Raw genomic sequence first — 6,426 nt, forward strand, 5'->3', positions numbered from 1 at the left:
AATGAAGAGAGAGCCGTTCCCAAGGAATCTCCCCTATTCCGTTTCCAGTGTGTATCTGACGAAGACGGCAGCGCCATTTTTATTCCTTGTAGCGATACACGAGGTGCTACAGATACTGTATTATAGGGAGGGGTCAATAAGCCCTTTTTACAGTAAAAGGAAGGGTGGGTCCATCTGGACGACATGGCTACCTCACCCAAAAATAGATTCTTCGCTTTACTCAAAATCCGCTTTTTGGGATCAGGCCATGTCGTCCTGATGGAAGTTTACCAGAGCATTACTGTATCTGTGGATTCTCAACCGGTGCCGTACCCTCAAGAAAGTATTTTCCTGGTCCGTCTAGACTTAGAGACCTATGATGTTACCATCATAAATCATTTCATCCAAGCATGAACTATGTTAGTGCTTCCTGCCCCCTACAAGGAAGAGTCGTACTAGACTCTGGAAAAAGTCTCGAGGAGTGCATATTAACTATGGATGACAAAATGACAAGCTTGTATAGTGGTCTCGCCCTATACATTATAAAGCAAAGTTTGTATAAGAGTCACCAATGTCAGTATGAATTCCTGACATCTCCCCAAGTGTGTCTACTCTTATTAAACTATCGGATAACAGTTGTATCCGTATAGGGACAAATTTTGCATCTCTACCACCATACCCTTTGGGTACAACATTAATCCTTCCTAAGGAAGGGTTAAAGCGAGTGGATTTTTGCTTGAAGAAAGGAACAATCTTGAGAGACATTCAGTGTTAAAATTATCCATATTTTAAACTTAATGCTCAGTAAATTTCTAATAAAATGAGTGTGGGCGAATATGAACTCGTTTATTAAAAATTTAATAAACATATATATCAGTCAACATTTATAAAATTCATAAAATGTGGACGATTTCCATTAAATCATAAAGAAAACAGTAAACAGAAAATATTGTTTCGTATAAAAGGAAACAGAATTGCCACTTTAATCGTATTATTAATAATATTGATACAGTCTGTATTGCTGTTTATTTACACTAGCGTAAGAAACGCTTGGTACAAGTGTCCGTATTATGCTTATAGTTCACCAAAGTCAATGGAACAGTTCGTAAGGACACGTTAGTGGCCTATCACTCAGTGTGTAGTAACAGTTTGTGACTACACACCCACCCTCTTAATTAATCGTCCCAAATTAATTTCACTGTTCCTCACAGATTTAAACAGCAGATTTAAGAATTCTACCTGCTGCTACCACAGACCTCTTGAGTTGCTCCACTTGCTTCACATAGTGCATAAAGAACACCTTGGATGACTACCAGCCGGTGTACGAACGAAGATGTTCGAAGTCCATATAATTAAGGAAATTTCATGGAAGAGGCAACTTTCCTCGGATTATGACTTGCGGGTGTACTGTCTGGATCCGCTCTGTGAATAATATAGGTGAGTTTCGCCATTATTGTTTCAGAGATAAATTTGAACCCGAGGTTTCTCCTCTGAACAGCTGTCCTCCATTAAAGTCTGAAGTTCTATGAAGTTAGACCTTTAGGCACTCCTCTGGACATAGACATGCATCTTCCTTCAGATGGCAGATTCTCTAGGGACCCCACCTGTTGGTGAGTAGCTCGTTCTTGGTAAGAAACATTGGGTCTGGAAATAGATTCAGTTCTCCCTCCAAGAACTGGACGTGGCCTTCCTCTCTAGAGAGAGCCTCTATTTCACTAACTCTGGCCCCCAAAGCGAGTGCAAATAGAAATCCTTCCAAGCGCACTCCTCATTGTTCATTATTTATGCAAAATGAAGAATCTTATCTAGTGACCATGAAATGGGTCTTGGAGGCACTGAAGGACTAAGCTTAGCACTGGCCTTCGGAATTCATTAAGAATGTCGTTAGAAAGGTCGACCTGAAAGGCATATAGTATCGGTCTTGTCATGGCAGACTTGCACAATGATATTGTGTTGGCTGCTAAACCCTGCTCATGAAGGTGAATGAAGAATGATAAACAGAAATCTGTCGAGATTTCTTTTTGGTTTCTTTGCCTTGACAAAGGACGCCCGCTTCTTCCATGATGCCTCATATTGTCTTCTGGTTTCCTCCAAAAAGTCCATACTGTCTTTTGATACCCCGAATGTTTTTCTCATCGCTAAGGAGAGAAAATCATGAGGTGCAGGTTCCGGGTTTTCTGTGATGAAGCGAAGACAGTCGACTTCTGTACTCACTGAAACAGGGTTGGATCCAGTAGTGGTACAAACTTCAGCCGTAGTTCCAATGCCAGAGGGAACCACACAGTGTTTGGCCACTTGTGGGCCACTATTGCTGCTTTCCCTTTGAAGGATCTCAGTTTGTCAAGGACCTTCAAAAGGAGGTTGTGCAGAGGGAACAGGTAAATCCTTGACCATCTGTTCCAGTCTAGGGACTTAACGTCCACTGCCTCCGCTAACGGATCCTTGTATGGGGACACATAACGATGTATTTTCTTGTTGTCTTTCGTCGCAAAGAGGTCTATCTGCAGTTCCGGGACTTTACTCAAGATCAAGGAGAACGATCCTGCGTCTAGGGACCACTTTGACTCTATTGGTGTAAACCTGGATAGAGCGTCTGCTGTCACATTGCGGAACCCTTGAATATGAACTGCGGACAGGTGCCATTTCTTCCTTTCCGCCAAACGGAATATGGCCAACATCACTTGGTTGATTTGAGGCGACCTCGACCCTTGTCAATTCAGGTATCTCACTATCACCTCGCTGTCCAGAACCAATCTTATGTGGGTCGAGTGGCGAGGAGATACTTTCTTTAGTGTCAGAAGTACTGCCATGGCTTCTAGAAAGTTGATGTGAAATAACTTGAAATGATTGGACCAAGCTCCTTGGACTCTCTTCTGGTGAGAGTGGCCTCCCCAGCCTTCCTTTGAGGCGTCTGTGTGGATAGTAACAGACAGAGGAGGAGGTTGAAGAAGTACTGATTTCTTCAGTTGCTTGGCTTTGGACCATGGTTTGAGAAGCGTTCGTAGTCGAGTCGGTAGTGGTCTCATTAGATCTCTTCGCGCGTTTGATGCATATTTTCTCATGACTCCTGTTGCATCCTTTAGCTGTGCTCTTAGCACTGGATCTGTTATCGAAGCAAACTGTAGAGAGCCCAGCACTCTCTCCTGTTCGCGTCTTGATATCTGTTTGGATTTCAATAGTCTCTTGACAGATCCTGCTATTTCTTTCCTCTTCTTCCCAGGGACGGAAAGTTGATGTGACTTCAAATTCCAGTGGATTCCCAACCACTGAAATTTTTGAGCTGGAAATAGTCGAGACTTTTTGATGTTGATCTTGAATCCCAGATGTTCCAGGAACTGGCTCACTCTCTTGGAGGCTTGCATGCATTCTGTTCAGGATGCTGCCCACACCAGCCAGTCGTCCAAATAGGCCACTACTAGGATCTCCTTTAGGAGTAATGTGCAAAAATTTATCATTAATCAAATGCCAAGTCCCAAACCTACCAATTAGCTACGATGGTGAAGATGGGTTGAACAGGTAAATCCTGGACCATCTGTTCCAGTCTAGGGACTTAGCGTCCACTGTCTCCGCTAGCTGATCCTCGTATGGGGGCACATAACGATGTATTTTCTTGTTGTCTTTCGTCGCAAAGAGGTCTATCTGCAGTTCCGGGACTTGACTCAAGATCAAGGAGAACGATCCTGCGTCTAGGGACCACTCTGACTCTATTGGTGTAAACCTGGATAGAGCGTCCGCTGTCACATTGCGGAACCCTTGAATATGAACTGCAGACAGGTGCCATTTCTTCTTTTCCGCCAAACGGAATATGGCCAACATCACTTGGTTGATTTGAGGCGACCTCGACCCTTGTCAATTCAGGTATCTCACTATCACCTCGCTGTCCAGAACCAATCTTATGTGGGTCGAGTGGGGAGGAGATACTTTCTTCGGTGTCAGAAGTACTGCCATGGCTTCTAGAAAGTTGATGTGAAATAACTTGAAAAGATTGGACCAAGCTCCTTGGACTCTCTTCTGGTGAGAGTGGCCTCCCCAGCCTTCCTTTGAGGCGTCTGTGTGGATAGTAACTGACGGAGGAGGAGGTTGAAGAAGTACTGATTTCTTCAGTTGCTTGGCTTTGGACCACGGTTTGAGAAGCGTTCGTAGTCGAGTCGGTAGTGGTCTCATTAGATCTCTTCGCGCGTTTGATGCATATTTTCTCATGACTCCTGTTGCATCCTTTAGCTGTGCTCTTAGCACTGGATCTGTTATCGAAGCAAACTGTAGAGAGCCCAGCACTCTATCCTGTTCGCGTCTTGATATCCGTTTGGATTTCAATAGTCTCTTGACAGATCCTGCTATTTCTTTTCTCTTCTTTCCAGGAATGGAAAGTTGATGTGACTTCAAATTCCAGTGGATTCCCAACCACTGAAATTTTTGAGCTGGAAATAGTCGAGACTTTTTGATGTTGATCTTGAATCCCAGATGTTCCAGGAACTGGATCACTATCTTGGAGGCTTGCATGCATTCTGTCCAGGATGCTGCCCACACCAGCCAGTCGTCCAAATAGGCCACTACTAGGATCTCCTTTAGGCGTAATGTGCAAAAATTTATCATTAATCAAATGCCAAGTCCCAAACCTACCAATTAGCTACGATGGTGAAGATGGGTTGAACAGGTAAATCCTGGACCATCTGTTCCAGTCTAGGGACTTAGCGTCCACTGTCTCCGCTAGCTGATCCTCGTATGGGGACACATAACGATGTATTTTCTTGTTGTCTTTCGTCGCAAAGAGGTCTATCTGCAGTTCTGGGACTTGACTCAAGATCAAGGAGAACGATCCTGCGTCTAGGGACCACTCTGACTCTATTGGTGTAAACCTGGATAGAGCGTCCGCTGTCACATTGCGGAACCCTTGAATATGAACTGCTGACAGGTGCCATTTCTTCCTTTCCGCCAAACGGAATATGGCCAACATCACTTGGTTGATTTGAGGCGACCTCGACCCTTGTCAATTCAGGTATCTCACTATCACCTCGCTGTCCAGAACCAATCTTATGTGGGTCGAGTGGCGAGGAGATACTTTCTTCGGTGTCAGAAGTACTGCCATGGCTTCTAGAAAGTTGATGTGAAATAACTTGAAATGATTGGACCAAGCTCCTTGGACTCTCTTCTGGTGAGAGTGGCCTCCCCAGCCTTCCTTTGAGGCGTCTGTGTGGATGGTAACTGACGGAGGAGGAGGTTGAAGAAGTACTGATTTCTTCAGTTGCTTGGCTTTGGACCACGGTTTGAGAAGCGTTCGTAGTCGAGTCGGTAGTGGTCTCATTAGATCTCTTCGCGCGTTTGATGCATATTTTCTCATGACTCCTGTTGCATCCTTTAGCTGTGCTCTTAGCACTGGATCTGTTATCGAAGCAAACTGTAGAGAGCCCAGCACTCTATCCTGTTCACGTCTTGATATCCGTTTGGATTTCAATAGTCTCTTGACAGATCCTGCTATTTCTTTTCTCTTCTTCCCAGGAATGGAAAGTTGATGTGACTTCAAATTCCAGTGGATTCCCAACCACTGAAATTTTTGAGCTGGAAATAGTCGAGACTTTTTGATGTTGATCTTGAATCCCAGATGTTCCAGGAACTGGATCACTATCTTGGAGGCTTGCATGGATTCTGTCCAGGATGCTGCCCACACCAGCCAGTCGTCCAAATAGGCCACTACTAGGATCTCCTTTAGGCGTAATGTGCAAAAATTTATCATTAATCAAATGCCAAGTCCCAAACCTACCAATTAGCTACGATGGTGAAGATGGGTTGAACAGGTAAATCCTGGACCATCTGTTCCAGTCTAGGGACTTAGCGCCCACTGCCTCAGCTAGCGGATCCTCGTATGGGGACACATAACGATGTATTTTCTTGTTGTCTTTCGTCGCAAAGAGGTCTATCTGCAGTTGCGGGACTTGACTCAAGATCAAGGAGAACGATCCCGAGTCTAGGGACCACTTTGACTCTATTGGTGTAAACCTGGATAGAGCGTCTGCTGTCACATTGCGGAACCCTTGAATATGAACTGCTGACAGGTGCCATTTCTTCCTTTCCGCCAAACGGATTATGGGCAACATCACTTGGTTGATTTGAGGCGACCTCGACCCTTGTCAATTCAGGTATCTCACTATCACCTCGCTGTCCAGAACCAATCTTATGTGGGTCGAGTGGCGAGGAGATACTTTCTTTAGTGTCAGAAGTACTGCCGTGGCTTCTAGAAAGTTGATGTGAAATAACTTGAAAAGATTGGACCAAGCTCCTTGGACTCTCTTCTGGTGAGAGTGGCCTCCCCAGCCTTCCTTTGAGGCGTCTGTGTGGATAGTAACAGACAGAGGAGGAGGTTGAAGAAGTACTGATTTCTTCAGTTGCTTGGCTTTGGACCACGGTTTGAGAAGCGTTCGTAGTCGAGTCGGTAGTGGTCTCATTAGATCT

This window comes from Palaemon carinicauda, chromosome 13 (assembly GCF_036898095.1).
Source record: "Palaemon carinicauda isolate YSFRI2023 chromosome 13, ASM3689809v2, whole genome shotgun sequence".
Lineage (NCBI taxonomy): Eukaryota > Metazoa > Arthropoda > Malacostraca > Decapoda > Palaemonidae > Palaemon > Palaemon carinicauda.